Genomic DNA, 16204 nt, shown 5'->3' with positions numbered 1-16204 from the left:
ACTTTCCAAAGCAATCACTCAGGAAATTAAGTCCTAAAAACAAGAGAGCAGGGAGAGAGATGGAATACAGATTGGGTTTTAGGGGAGAAACTTTGCAGTTCTGGTGTGGAGAAGCCCGGCGGGCTGGCCGGGGATTTGGCTGGGAAGAGATTATAGATCACATTAGCAGAATATTTATGCTGTTCTACCTCTCTCCAGCTCCGTACTAAATTCTTCACATTTAACTCCACCTCATGCTCTGAGAGGGACTTTTATTACCTCTGCACAGGTAATGCATAACAATCCAGCTCTCTAACATTTGCTGATCAGCCGTGCAGGTAACAAGCCAGCCGGCTACCTGGCATCGCTCAGCAAATATTTGAAGCAGATAAGATTGCTTTGCGTTGGTCAGGCTCGGCAACCTTAAGTATTCAAGGCCAGTGAAGACAAGCTCGGGGAGGAAGGGGTGGGTGGGGAGGTGTCTGTGGGGAAACGGAAGTCTATGAGGTGTCTCCCCAGCAGGGACTCTCTGGGGAGAAAATGCCCACCCAGAAGAAATCCCCACACTTGACCCCTGGAGTTCACTGACCAGTCCTTTTGTGTCTTTTAACAACTTGGGAGAAGCTGCCCCACCCCACCTTTCCTGCAGTCCTACCCACCCCAGCAGCCTTGCTCTTGGGAAGGACTGGAGGGACCCCAAGGGTATGGCTGGGGGGTCCCTCTGTTGAAAATCCCTCTCCATGTGCTACCCAGAATTCGATCACCCATTCCAGAAAGGCGTTCTTTCTTGGCTGCAAGGACTCCTGGGAGAGGAAATGCGTTAAGATCCCAACACGTTAGGGTAAATGGTTTTTTCCAATTGTAAGGGTGGCAGCCCGTGGAATGTGGCCCTAGAGAGTGGTAACCGAAGATCATCTTTATCTAGTGGATTGTTCTTCCAAGGGTGAGTCCCACTGGCAGTTATAAGAGCTTAGACCCCCAGAAGATCTCATGCCCCAGCTGCCAGCCTCAGTTCATGCTTCCTGGGTCCCCACGGTGCCTGGTTGGTGCAGGGATGCAGGATTAGGGCATCCCCATTTTACAGATAGTGCAGCCAGGAGGGGCACAGCCTAGATTCAGACTAGGGTGTGTCTGGGTTCTAAGCTCATGCTCTCCCCAACCCCACGCGGCATTTTCCTGGGACTCTGTTTTTGCATCCAGCAGCACTGGGGCATGTGATTTGATTCCAGACACTCATGATCCTCTTTGCTGGTCTTCGGGGCCGTACTACCACCTCCAGGACATGCCCTGCCAGTCACTGCCCCAAGTGGTCCTTGGCCCTTGACCTCTCCTCCACCAGCACCCCAGAATAAGGACCCTATTGATTTAGCAGACAAGTGTAACGTGAACACCTGTCCCGGCTACATTGTGAAGCAGCACCGGGGGCACCAGGGGGAGGACGTGTGGGCCACACCCCTGCACAGGTTAGGGTCAGGGTCCACATCCGACTCACGAGCCCACAGCAGGTGGAACCTCCAGGGAACGGGGAGAGTAAGTGTAGAAGCAACTGCAAAGCTCACAAAATGAGCATCTTTGGCACATGGACTATTTTGAGCTGAAGGCCATTGAGAACCAGCAGACACAGGCAACGATCTAAGAACAGAGGGTATTTTTTCCTTCAGTAAAGGAGATTTCATTTATAAAGGAAATTCCCATTCGTGGTGATGTCTCCCTCTCCTGGACCTGGAAGAGGAGGGCTCTTCACAAGTCTTATCCCTGGAGAAGGCAGGCCTTACATCTGTTGAACAACACTCAGGTACCACCCCTTTCCCAGAGACCTTCCAATAGCTTGACTCCAGGCCTTGAAGCCCCAAACCCCCTTTCCTGTGTTGGCCCGAATTCTAGCCACCACTTTGGGTGACTCATCGCTGGATGTTCCCATTGGTGCATGCCAGACACACAGACTCAAACACTTCCGTTTGTTTTCCTCTTATTGACCTGTTTTCACCCAGTCTCATCGGCAGGGCCCGGCAGGAGAGCCTGAGGTGGTAGAGGGAAAGATCCCTGTCCCCTCACCCCCTAGTGTGCAGTCCCACGTTCCCCCCTTCTCTTCCCCATCGAGGCTTCCTTTCTGTAAGGTGGAGTGATACGTCTGTCTGACTTGTGCGAGATGAAGTAGTCACTCTACCTACTCTGTCGCTGACATGCACTGCCTACCAAGCAAGACACCATCCAGACAACCTTCTTGACTTCTGATAACCCCATGAGGTGGGAACTTTTTGCCCCATGTGAGAGAAGGGGGGACAGAGAATCCAAACAAGTAAATGACTTAGCCAAGATCCCTGAGAGTGAGAGCGAGCCAGTAACCTCCTCTTCATCCACCTCCAAAGTGACTTGTCTGAGTTCACAGCTTGAATGTGGATGAGCAGAGATGCCTCGGGGACCTGTGACCCCTTGATGCTCTGCAGCCCTCCACCCCACACCATAGACAGCTGCCCCAGGAGACACTCACAGGGTCAGCCCTGTGGGGAGGTACAGCTTCTGTGCAAGATTTGCCCAGGTCCCGTCTGCCCAAGCACACAGGTCTGTCTTCACCCTGTGGTCCCTTTCCCACATCATGGCGGCACCAGCGCCCCTGTGTGCAATGTTCCTTCTCCTCTGGCAGAGCAATTGGAGGCTCAGATGAGCTTTAATTTGTGACTGGACACGTTTCAATGACATATTTCCAAATCAGATGTTTCATCTACTCCGTTTATCCTAAATTCTATGACTCTATTTCAGAGCCTAACAGACCTCCGCTTGGGAAATTGACATATCCAAATGGACTATTTGGATGGAAGCTTCCATCTGACCAAGTGCAGCCAAAGCACCCGGCAAATGGAAAATGCAAACCATATGGCAGAAGGAGAACAGCAGATTTGCAGCCACATTATGAGCTCTATGACGAATGGGGCTCTTGCAGGGGCACAAAACTCTCATTGTCTTCGCTCATGGTGGGATGGCCTTTGGGCAGAATAGTAGTAACCGTTCCTGAGAATTTCAGTTCAAGTTAACTCCTGAATAAATTAGCAATGCTCAAAAAATGTTAAATTGTAACATTTCTTCTTACAGTCTTGTTTTATTTATTTTTTTATCAAGCACTGCAGCATTAGTATGCACGGCAAAAATTAAAAGCCCGAGCATAGTTTTGGTCGAAGGAAAACCCAGTTCCACTAAAAGCAGCAGCAGAGGAGGAAAGTGTGGGAGAGAATTAGGTGGGAAATGCAGCATGCTGCAGGATCACACCCACGTGCACCGGGGGCTCTCCCTCCCGTTGCTGGCATCCTTGGATCCCCGAGAAACTGAGGAAGGAACACAAACAAATGGGATTGAGGACAGATTTTAGAATCTAGAGATAATGTTCCAGGGGAGGGTGCCTCCTTCAGAGCCTCCTGCTTGAGGTCCGAGATCCATTCAGAATGCACAGGCTTCTTGGCAGCTAGAGCACCCTTCACCAAGACTGGGGTGAAGACTGTCTGAAGGCTGGTGGAAAGAACCCCAGGAGAACACACCCCAGAGAACGCCAGTCCAATGGACTTGGGTTCCATATTAGTCAGGGTTCTGCAGAGAGACAGAGCCAATGGGTTGTCAATGTCTATACCATATCTGTATCAGTATTTGTATCTATAAATTTTTCTCCACCAACCTGTTACCAGGTTGGGGAATCCTTGTGTTTTAAGAAACTTAGATTTTGGTGGCACATCAATTGCTCCTAATCATTATCAACTGTAGAACAAGCATCTATCTATCTATCTATCTATCTATCTATCTATCTATCATCTATCTATCTACTGAGATTTATTTTAAGGATTGGCTCACAAGATTGTTGGGGCCAGCAAGTCCAAAATCTGCAGGGTAGGTTGGCAGGTTGGAGAGCCAGGGAAGAGTTGATGAGGCAGTGTTGAGTCTCAAACCCGCAGTCCAGAGGCAGAATCCCTTCCTCCATGGGAGACCCCAGTCCTTTTCTCTTCAGGCCTTCAACTGATTGGATGAGGTGCACCCATGTATGAAGGGTGATCTGCTTTACTCAAAGGCTACTGATTTAAATGTTAATCACATCTAAAAAATACTTTCACAGCAACATCTGGACTGGTGTTTGACTAAAAACTGGGTATCACGGCCCAGTCAAGTTGACACATGAAATTAACCATCAGAGAGTCTCAGGATTCCAGTGGCATGCCCTTCCTGGGCACAGGAGACCCACATGAGGCCAATCTTCACCTTCTATGTCACTTTGGCCCAGCATGGGAAGACAGTCGGGGCACTGGCCTGCGATTCTACAAGTAGGAATAAGGGTGAGGACTTGCTGTAGTTTAACTGTTGGATGTAACCTCCATGATGCTGAGGAATCCCCTAGCATGGCTCCTCTCATCTACTATGTTTCATCAACTGGATTATTCATCCAGGTTGTAAAGAACGAGGGGTATTCCAGTTCAACCATCATCGTGGCCAGTAGCACCGTGAGAACATCTGCAGTGTTCCTGGTACTTCACCAGGTTGCGGAATCCCTGTGTTTTAAGGAACTTGGATTTTGGTGGCTCTTAATTGTTCCTGATCATTACCAACTATTAATTTATAAATTCCCAAAGAACAAGTGTCTCTGTTCTTGGCATCTTAATTACTGGGCTGGTCAAAGTAGTAGCTAATTAGGAATTTGAGAGAAATTTCACGGACCTATTGGCTGGTACCCAAGCGGAGTCTGTGGCTCGGAGGTTTGTTTGGTTTACAAGTTAGGGTCTTATGTACCTGGTGCCAAAACAACAATAGCTATGGCTGAGTGAGTGAAAGAATTCTCTACTTCCAGTTTACTGCCCATCAGTTCTCTTGGAAAGAACTCTGTTTTTAATTGCCATGAGTGTTCCATGAAAGGGCGGATTTCTTGTCCTTGCCTGAGCCTCTGATGAGGTGTAGTTGGTGTGTTTTGGCATGTTCGCCCACTAATGTTGCAGAGCATGGACTCACATGTGTTTCCAGGGGCCCCTGTACATGGAAGCCTATAAGAAACCTCAGTGGAGAATTGGATCCCGGCATAAGGAGGGTCCTTCCCGGAACCAGGCGGGGAAGTGAAGCAGAGAGTGGAAAAGCACAGAGGCCCCTTTCCTGCAAGGCTGGCTCACAGGTGGGCTGGCATGGACACGTCACAGGCTGACCTGTGTTAACACACGTGGATGTGAACTCACTGTCCTCACTAGTCTTCTCTCTTGGGCGCTGCCTGGTGCAGCGGGAGTTGTGCATGAAGATATTCAGAATGTTCACGAAAAAGGAGTGGATTCCACCCAGACACCTGTATGCCGTCTTCCCTTTCTCCCAATACTTCCAGTCACTTTCGATCAGATAAAATTCATGAAAATGCGGTCTCCCCTCATCCTGGGTCCTATAAACACTCACTTTGATGTCTAGGAGCCACTTACAGTGATAACTTTGAACTGTATGATGTTTTTAAAAATCGTAAGGGCTTAACAGAGTACACAAGATACAGCTAATTTCAGATGAAAGCCTCCCCGCCGCCCCCCCCGCCCCCCCGCCTGCTCCCAGGCCTGTCTAGTTCTGCCCACACCGCTGAGGCTGCAGGACTCAGGCGGGGATGAATATTGAGCTCCAGCCCTGCATCCCGTCCACCAGGCCAGGATGCTTCTCAAGGGTACACAAAGGCAAGAGGATGGCAGAGACTTAAAACTCATAAATTGCAGGCTTGCGGCCTGTGTGGCCCAGACCTCCTTACTTTGTTCCATGAAAATAGATTGTCAACATGAAGATGGTTATCACGGGCTGCCACGGGGGCCCGAGGGTCAATCTCTGCAAAGGCACCCCACTGGGAAATAGCTCCAAGCTAATCCTTTATGCATGATGGAGCCGGCAGGGTCATCTCAGATATCATAGGCACAGGTCTGTGACAAACAGCTTTTCCAAGATCTATGGAAAACGGTCCTTTGCAAGTTAATTCTGAACAAGGAAGAAACACAAGGTCAAAATATGTGCCATGGGCTTATTATAGGAAAGAAGGAAATTTAATCTGAAATTATCTGTATCTTCCTTATTCTATTCTTAAGCACTTATAATTTTTTAAAAAGTATTTAGTTCAAAATTATGGGTTCAGAATTACATGCAAGCAAGGACCTACAAGCCACAGTGTCACAAGAACATCTTCAGGGGCGCCTTGATGGCTCAGTCGGTTAAGCATCTGCCTTCGGTTCAGGTCATGATCCCAGGGCCCTGGGATCGAGTCCCATATCGGGCTCCCTGCTCAGTGCGGAGCCTGCTTCTCTCTCCTCCTCTGCTCCCCCTTGCTCTCTCATGCTCTCTGTCAAATAAATAAATAAAATCTTTTTAAAAAATCTTTAAAAAAAAGAACATCTTCAGCAGCACATAGCTGCATATGCATATGTGCATGAATGTGTGAGGGGGTGTGTGTGTATGTGTGTGTGTGTGCTATGTGTGCACACGTATGTGGGGATATGCTTGTATGCATGTGGATGACTCCTGAGAGTGTACGATGAGCTTTTGCATTGATTTCAAGTAAGCATCCCAGATAGAGAATGTGTAAGTCTCATACTTCAGAGTATGTCCCTCCTTGACATGGAAACAGACCCTCCCATAGGGAGCGATAAGCTAGGACCCATCTCCCTGAGCTCATCTGCAATCAGGAGAGTAGGATGCAAGCTAGCTCCTCACTTTGAGCAAGGATGGATGCTCTGGAGCTCACGACTTGACTCGTGTAGGTGACTCTTAGACCCTTGCATAGATCTCATGCTTGGCTAGTGACAACGATCTGCCATGTAGACTTGACCCTTGTTTGAAATTTTGAAGGGAAACACCTTGGGAGCATATTCTCATGCTAGGTTTTATCAAACACTCAAGTGTCCCAGGAGCTTCCGGATCTGCACCTAGGACACTTCCTTGCCTATAAAAGGGGTCCGAAGATATTGGCGGAGTTTAATTAGATTGCATGAAATGGAATCAAAGAAAAGACTAAATAATGATGGGAACGGAGCAGAGAGGTGTGAACATAGCCAGTTGAGGATGTTTTCATCCCACCTGGGTTCGTGACCCCATCATAAGATGAGAGATAACCTGTGTTTTCCCTTTTACGAGACAAGAAAGATGTGTTGATTTCAATGAGGAACTGATTTGGTCAAATGCTGAGAAGAGGACCAGCCGAGGTAAGATCGGAATGTTGTTACGTACGCTGGCTCAGCATCAGAGCAAATTCGAGTCCCCAGGGAAAGCTCCGTAAGTCTCTATCCCTGTAGGGTGGCTGCTTCCTCGTGTGGTGGGTACAATTCCCACCGTCACCACTGGGAGCTATAGTTTTGGCTCGCTTGTAAATTATGTGAACACTAAACAGAATCATGACCATTGTATTTTTTTTTTTTTTCCCTATGGCTTTTCATTATTCCCAAGATGACTACAGGGATTAAGTTCTAAAAGCTTTTTTTTTTTTTTTTTTTAAGATTTTATTTATTTATTTGAGAGAGAGAATGAGACACAGAGAGCATGAGAGGGAAGAGGGTCAGAGGGAGAAGCAGACCCCCCGCTGAGCAGGGAGCCCGATGCGGGACTCGATCCCGGGACTCCAGGATCATGACCTGAGCCGAAGGCAGTCGCTTAACCAACTGAGCCACCCAGGCGCCCCTAAAAGCTTTTAAAAAGGAAAGAAGAAGAAGAGTCTGTTTCCTGGCCAAGACCAACAGGAAATGATTTTGGCCTCAAAGCCATTTTCAGAATGAGTTATTATCGATCAAAAAGAAACTTATAATAGGAACCGTTTTTCCGCTATTACTATAATGTTAGCTACTGGGAATGCAATTGTACTTATATATGGAGATGCGGTTTTTATTTTAGAAAATGCTCATAATTCTCTTGCATGCAATCTGGTTGGAATTGGATTGCATGCTTCTGTTTGACCAAAAGCAAGGCAAGGCCCAAGGACAATGTGGGGAGACAACAACACAACAAGGACCCACAGCAGGAGTCCTCAACCGTATTCACAGCAGTTGGTCCTCTGATTCCACCAAAAACACTTTCTTAACTGCTGCCCTTGGAGCTGTAATTAAAAGGAAAAATACAATAAGCACATTCTAATCTGCTCGATGCCACATCTGCGCTGTAGTTTAACTAGTGCATTCCCAGAAACATCTCCTTAATTAAAGGCATAAATCCATCCAGTCATCTGCATAAACACTGCGATTTGCAAGACTGAGGATTTTCCTCCTTCAAGCTCCATATTCTGGATGGGATAGAAATGATGAATTGAGACATTTGCTTGCAACAGCGACAAAGAAGAGATAAAACGAGGAAAAAGTGTGGGTTTGGGTGGATGCTAGACAACCAATAAGCAAGGGGCTTTTCTACCACAGTGCATTCATTCCCCCTTCCATCTTTCTGAAGTTTATCAGAGTGTGGGTTCCCGAGAGGTGTCCATGGTCTGGGGCACCACAGTCCCTTTCTTGTAAAGCAGTGAGGGGAGCCACTTGCTCTGCTCTCTGACCGCTAAGCATCCTGGGGAGATGTTTAAAACACCCGCTGGGAAAGACAAGCTTCCCGTCCCACCGGTGAGTTTAGAGAGCTGAGCCAGAGGATGCAGGAGAGCGTGGAGTGGCTTCAAAGTGACAGTTCCAGAAGGAGGAAGATGTGGACTGTGTTTGGAGGCGCTACCAAGCTCAGGCAGCTCAGGGCTGCTACCCAGCTTCCTACAAGATCACTGCCCGAGAAGGGAGACCCTCCCTGGTGACCCCCTCCCCTTTCTCCACTGCACCATCCCCTCCTCCCTCATCACTGTCTCTTTGTTGAAAGTAATATTTCCCCTGAATATTTCCGCTGGAGAGTCGCTCTTCTGACCTCCAAACATGGCTCTAAAGACAGGCTAATCCATTGCCTCAGAGGCCAGATGGACAACAGGCCAGGGCAAAGGGGACTTTTCCTTTCCTTTGAGATGAATATGAATGGGCTGGACAAAGAGGGGGCAGAGCTGGGGGCAGGAAATCTGAGCTGGGCGTTCACACTAGGGTGGGGCACACTCCGGGGGGCACATTTCCTGGGAAGAACCGGGCCAGCTTTCCCTCCCCTGCTGGTAGGGGCTCCCTTTGCATGGTGGGTCAGACCGGCGCATCTCCCACATGCAGGCACTGAGGAAGACAGTCTTGAGGAGGTCTTCACGGCGCAGCCCACACACACCTCTGCTTCCGCCCTTCTTTTTCCTGTGCAAGAGACTTTCTTTGTGACATGCTGCACAGCGCCCTCTGGCAGGAGGGGTGACACTGCAGAAGATGTCTGAGAGAAGGGTGTGAGTGGTGGGCTGGACACTCAGCAGAACGCCCAGCTCCAGCTCCCTCCTCCCCTGGAATCATCGCTCAGCGTGCTCCGCCCAAAACCCCCCGTGACCACCCACATGAGGACACGAGGGACCCTCTTCCTCAGAGTTTCCTGAGTCCACACCAGAAGTTGCTTAGGAACCTGTTTCATACAGCAGGTGAGGTGGAACCTTCTCAGGCTTTTCATTTCCATGGGAAAGGATATTAATGACTTAAGGCCTCCCTCTACCTCCTCGGCAAGAATTATTGATGAGTCTGGGAAAAGGAAGCGGCTCAGATGGCCCAGTTCTGTCTTCACCTTGCTGCTTGGGTGTTCCCGCTCCTCGTGCCTGTGAGGCCCCAGACATGGGTGGGTAAGTTTCATTTGGGGGTTGAGAATTAGGAAGCTCATTGCTGCTGCACCCCTAAAGCACATGCTCCAACACCTGCTTTATCAGTTACGGGAGTTCGGTTTGCTCCTCAACCACTACCAGAACTCAGGTGAGCGCTGGACCAGCTGTGGCTGCCATGAGCATCCCTGCCTGCACACTCATGCAACATGGTGAATGCAGACACAGTGGGAAGAGCCCTACTGGTTCACATTCCCCTCTGTGGCTTCAGCCTGGATTGGATAGGCTGCGTTTTGGGACCTTCTTCATCTCAGCCAGATGCAGGGGACAGTGGGGTCCTCAGCCGCATCGCGTGGACAGAAGGCACAAGTGGATTCTGGCCCCAAGGAATCCAATGGTGTGGAACATCTTCACACCCTGGTTGTGCCCAAGGGGGAGGGGTGTTCTGTAGATGCAAACTTCTAATTTGAGGAAAGGAGGAAAAGGAGGTGGAGGGGCAGGAAGAGGAGAGGAGAGATAGAGTTTCTGAGCAGCATCCTGAAGTGTCAGGGTTCAGATGTGGTACATGGTCAAAGAGAAACAGGGAAGGTTTTTTAATATCTCTCTTTTTTGGGATGTTAATGATATTATATTGATACGTTATACTCTCTCCATAAAACAACTAACCTGGTTTGTCCATGAATGTCCACTGGACTTTTTTCATTTTGCTATTGATTTTAGGTTGAGAACAAAGGGGCACATGAACCCTTGTCTATAAATCACCAGCAATCTTGTTGCTGAGAACTAATTACACTGACACCCCCATCTTTTACACTGCATTTATTACCAACGATTGTGCTCTGGGATGAGCGGATGAAAGGGAACACTGGGAGGCTTTGTCTGTATTCCCACACTAGACCATCAATCTCCTCAATGAAATGAGGCAAGAGGTGTCATCCTTCCAGAAAGGATGAGATAAAAGATGTGCTGCTGAACCAACTGATGATTACACATTTGCATAGGAGAACTTGCAATTTGTACCCATCAAACTTGCTTCTCCTGTGCTTGCTTTGGCACATTGCTTTTAAGTTAATTTTCAGTGAGCCCAAAACCATGGAGGGAGCTTTAGGATGGGCTGGAAGGACCTGGTGCCGGGTGTAGGCGTATGTGTTTCATTGGATTTTTTAATTATAAAGTTAGTATGCCCCATTACAGAAAGTATAGAAAAATGCAGCAAGGATTGGTATTCCTCTTGCGAGTCACAGAGGTTTCTCAGATTCAAACTGGAGATACCTCCAAATGAGAAAAGAGTGAGATGCACCAAGCAGATGGCTGTGCAAGAAAACCACAGATCAGGGGTTCTCAAGGTGCAGCTGCTGGCCGGCAGGATCAAAGACCTTGTTAGACGTGCAAATTCTGGGACCCCACTCCAGACTAACTGAATCAGGAGCTCTGAGAGTGGGGCCAGCAATTTGTATCTTAAAGAGCCTTCCAGGTGATCCTTCTACAAGCTCTGGTGTGAGAACCACTGCTCCAGCCCACAGTCCTGAAAAGTAAGTGGTGACCTGAATCAACACTCTGGGGGAAGTTTTCCCATTGAGACAGGCCCAGGAATGGTCACATGACACAATTACAGGGAAGCTTCTCTCCTGTGGGTATGCATAGCCTGAAGAGAAAGTCATTGTACAATAACATATGCATTGAAATTATATCCAACCCCCCCCCCAATGCTAGCACTTTGTGTGTGTGGTAGTGGTGGTGAGAGGAGTAGGGAGATGGCACATGGGGATTCACAATTTACTTCTTAATAGGCTTCGAAATTCAACCTAATCTCTGCTCAATAGGCGACAAATATTTAATGAGCATCTACTATGTGCCAGGGACCATAGTATACGATGGGGAGCCATTGGTGGGTAAGTTTGAGACGATTCCTCTCCTTCTGCAGTTTTAGTGGATCCTACAACCCCATAGAACCACTTTTAAACCATGATAATATTTAATGGCTGATAAGAAAGACAGCATAAGCAGAGAGAAATGGAGCAAAGCTTCATTTGAAATCATCTAGAAAGTGATTCATTACCATTTTTTGTCAGTGACATCACACTCATGATTACATTTCCCTTTACTATTCAATCACAGGTGATGACAATGAGAAATGGAGAGATACCTTGGGGAGGCTTCCTGTCACGAAACAATTCATTCTTGCATAAAATATAATTTTTATTGCCTTGCTGGGCTTGAATGGAAAACTTGAGAAGGCCTTAAGAGGGAAAACAACACCAGCAACAAAAACAAAATCCCTGAGCCATGGGCCACATGCACAGCAAAGTATCCTTGCAGTGGGGACTCCAGGTCAGTGGCAAGGAGAAAGGCTAACACTTAGACTCCAGGTTAATTCTGGGAATGTGGAAAGGGCTGGAATCACCCTGAGAGGTGGCTTCCCCAGGTTCAAAGCTGAAGTGAATTAAAAACCTCTTTTGAGGAAAATATTCTCCATTTGGGAACCTACAGTTAAAGTCCACCTGTGTGAACTCATGGTCAGCAATTGCCAGAACAAACAGGCATGAGTGAGAGTCAGCAGAAACAATAGTTTCAGATCTACTCTCCTAAGAAATGAAATGTTAGAATTATTACAATAAGAATAACAAATAGCAGTGTGAGAAACATTTAAGGAAAAATAAAATGGAATTACAAGCTGAGGAAGCGACAACAGGCAGATGGAGTACAGAACCAGGTAGAACTTTTTGAAGGGAAAACTGTAATTGTTGAAATGAAAAAATTAGGAGCTTTGTTTAAAAAGCAGATTGGAGGGGCCCCTGGGTGGCTCAGTCAGTTGAGCATCTGACTCTTGATTTCAGCTCAGGTCATGATCTTGGGGTCATGAGATCAAGGCCCATGTTGGGCTCTGCTCTTATTGGGGAGTCTGCTAGAGATTCTCTTTCTCTCTCTCCCTCTCCTTCTGCCCCTCCCCCTACTCACATGCTCTTGCTCTCTCTCTTTCTCAAATAAATAAATCAATCTTAAAAAAAAAAAAAGCAGATTGGACACAGCTAAAGAAAGAATTGATGAATGGGAAAATTGATCTCAAGCAATCACCCATAACATACCATGGAGAATTAAGGAGAAAAAAATTAAGAAAGATCAAAAGATGGACAATTGAGTGAGGGGTTTTAATATAAATCTATTTGGAGTCTCAGAAGGGGAAATGGCCAAAAAATTAGCAGAGACAATATATTAAGAAGTAGTGGTCAATGGTTTTACAGCAGTGATAAAAGACACTATACCCAAGTAGAATAAATAAAAAGAAATCTACTCCTTTGACACATTGTAGTAAAATGCAGAACATAAAGGAAAAAGAGGACAATCTGGAAGACCGTCTGAAAAGAGATGACAATTAGTTTGGCAGCAAATGTACCAAAAGGTACCAAAATGGCACCAGAAAGTGGAATATCTTCAAACTCTTGGGAGAAAATAAATGTCAGGCTAGAACTGGATGGAGCAAAATTTTCTTTCAGAAATAAAGGCAAAATAAAGACATGTTTGATAAATAAAAGTGAAGTGAATGCACTACCCTCCCACCTAATCTGGGAAGTAATTAAAGATGCACTGTATGTAGAAGGAAAATGACCCAGAAAGGAGGCGTGAGGTTCCAGAAGGAATGATGTAAGTGGAAATGGATCGACCTAAAGGGCATTGTCTGTTACCCCAGAGCCCAGAAATAATAACATTTCTAATTCATGGGAGTTTGAAAAAGGCAAACCTAAAATTTTAGGCAGAAACATCAAAGTCAGGAGAAGCATGATCTTAAGGTTCTTGCACTGGTTTGTAGGGGGTTGTGATATTGCCTTAGACTTTGTCAAGTATCCATGGTGAATTCCCAAGGAAAAATCATGAAAAAAGTAGAAATTCTAAGCCAGAAGGGGGAAAAAGGGAGTAAGAAACTACAAGCATGATAAGCCAGATGCTGCTTTAAAATTCTACACATAGTAACTCATTTAACCCTCACACAGTTTCTCTGATGTAAGTTGCCATTACTATCCTTACTTTTACAGAAGGAAAGTACTGAGAGGTTGGGTGACTTGCCCAGAGTCACACAGATAGGGGGAAAAAAAACACTCAAATAAAATAAGGGGCAAGAAAGGAGGGGAATATAGTACAAGTGGACAAATGGCAAAAAAGTCAGATGGTGGAAACAAATGTATCTCTGTAATCACAATAAATATAAACAGACTAAATTGCCAATTTAAGACATAGATTGTGAGATCCAATTTTAAAAAAGAAATTCAACCTTATGCTATTTATAAGAACCCAAATAAAAATTGAGGGCATACCCATTTGGATATAAAAGGATGGGAAAAGTTAGACTATGTGATTAACAAACGATAGAGTGCAGGGTCACTTTATTAATATCAGACAAAAAGTAGCATATAACATACAAAAAAGCATTAACTAAGTCACCACAGTAGGATATATTGTTCAATTTTCCAGTAAGATACAGCAATTCCAATTTGTATTCATCTAATAAAATTGCCTCAAAATATATAAAGCAATGCCTGATGGGAGAAATGGATAAATCTATCCTCCTGGGAGACATCATAATTCTCTACCTAATTATAAAGAAGCAAGCAAAATTTCTAAAATCACAGAAGAATTAAATAATGTCCCTGGCAAGTGTGATATATGGAGCATGTAGGGAGACCTGTGCCCAAAAAGTGAGTGAACACTCTTCTCATGCACACACAGAACTTTTACAAAAATCAGTCCTGCAGTGGAGGAAGTCCCTGGAGCCCTTTTTCTGTTGAATGTACATGCATGATGCTCTTGGGTAAGTGGCATCATCTAGGAAAAGAAGGCACATCTCCCAGGTAACCGTCTCCCTTACCTGACAGAGGGCAGGACAGGGCCCCATGCATGAGGTTGCTGGTGCTGCCAAGCTGTTTGGGGAACTATGGGTCTGTGGACAGTGAAGGCAATGGCAGTGATGGTGACAGCATCTGTGAGCATGAGGCCAGCAGCCAACATCCATCGAGAGTCTCCCGTGCATGTACCAGGCATTAAGCTTTACATGGATCATCTCATTTAAACCTCATCACAGCTCTGCCAAGAGGATACCATTACCATCTTCACTTTCACATGAGGCTTAGAAACATAGGAATCATAATGGCTTCTTTTTAGAGCCCCAGAAATGACCCTGTCCAGGGGACTGAGGTCTTCCTTCTACCTGAGGGGAGAGGAGAACCAAGGGACAGACACTTGAGTTGCACGAGGATGTCCCTACTGTTCTTAGGATTTTGTGGGTTTATTTCATTATTCTAATGAATGGAATGGAGCTGATGGTGTTCTTCTCCCCATATCTACCTGGGAATACGAATACAGTGTGTCATGAACCATTCAGGCTAATCTCAGCTAGGGAGGAAAGCATGCAAGATAAAGCAAAGGAGAAGTTGTTACCCATTTGGGGTTTTCCAAGATGGAAGGGGGCTTGGATGAGGAGTGAAAAATACAGAATATCAGTAAGGGTCATCTTCCTTGAAGGCAAGGATATTGGCACCCCCACTTCAAGATGCCTGGGCCCACCTTTGAGCCTGGTACCCAGAGGAAGCAGGAGGAAATGGCGAAGTAGGAGGTGAGGCCTGCTAATCCCTAACCCACACTGTTGGGTTATTTACCAGCCATGCACCAAAGAGCTCCAAATAAGGAGTTAGTGACAGAGCTGGGACCAGAACTCTGGTCTCCTAATGTGCTGGGTGCCAGGATGGAATTCTATTTAATTGTGGGGTTGGGATTTGGGATTATGAAACCATGGAGTCCATCGTGCTTTCAAGCCTCCCACCAGCTGTCTCCCTCCCCTTTGCTGAGAGAGGTAGAAGTCCTCCCTAATTGAATCACAGACCTCTGAAAAGCCCTTCCTGAACCTACTGCCCTTTGGTGGTGGGGCTCCCTTTTTGTGCCCCCAAAACCCCAGCTGCATAAGCCTAGCACAACCCTCCCCATGCTAGGAACTGCTGGGTTCCTGTTGTCCTCCACTAAGACTGCAGTAAGACTGTGAGTCTTTCACCCCCACATCTGCTCCCGGTACAGTGACCATCAGTGACGGTTCTTGTTGATCAATGAGGAAAAGTGACTTTCATTTTGCAGTAGGATTTGTGGAGCAGCGAACATATTTCAGATTAAAGAATGTGTGTCATAACATAAAATAGCTCATCACAACTAGTTACTGTCTTCAGCACAGACAGGATGACAGGAGGGACCACAAGAAGGTCACAAAGGGTGCATTTTACCATCAAAAGCCATATCGACCAAAGTCCATCATGACAACCTTGGAGTGCAGGAGTGGGTGGGCTCCGACATATTAGTGATTGTCCCAAATACAAGAAAATTGATCTGTGACAAATTAATCCTGGCAGCTTTCATTCTCGATTTCCTTTCTGAATTATACAGAACCATTAAAATGTACCCAAATGGAAAAGAATAAGACAGGACAAAAAGATACATGTGCTATATATTGATTGCTTACAAAAACAGTTGAAGAGTAGATTTAATTTAACTAAATGGTAGTAATATTGACATAGTGATCATACTACTAAC

The sequence above is a fragment of the Phoca vitulina genome, unplaced genomic scaffold (assembly GCF_004348235.1).
Source record: "Phoca vitulina isolate PV1807 unplaced genomic scaffold, GSC_HSeal_1.0 scaffold2, whole genome shotgun sequence".
NCBI lineage: Eukaryota > Metazoa > Chordata > Mammalia > Carnivora > Phocidae > Phoca > Phoca vitulina.
This window is presented reverse-complemented; position numbering follows the sequence as displayed.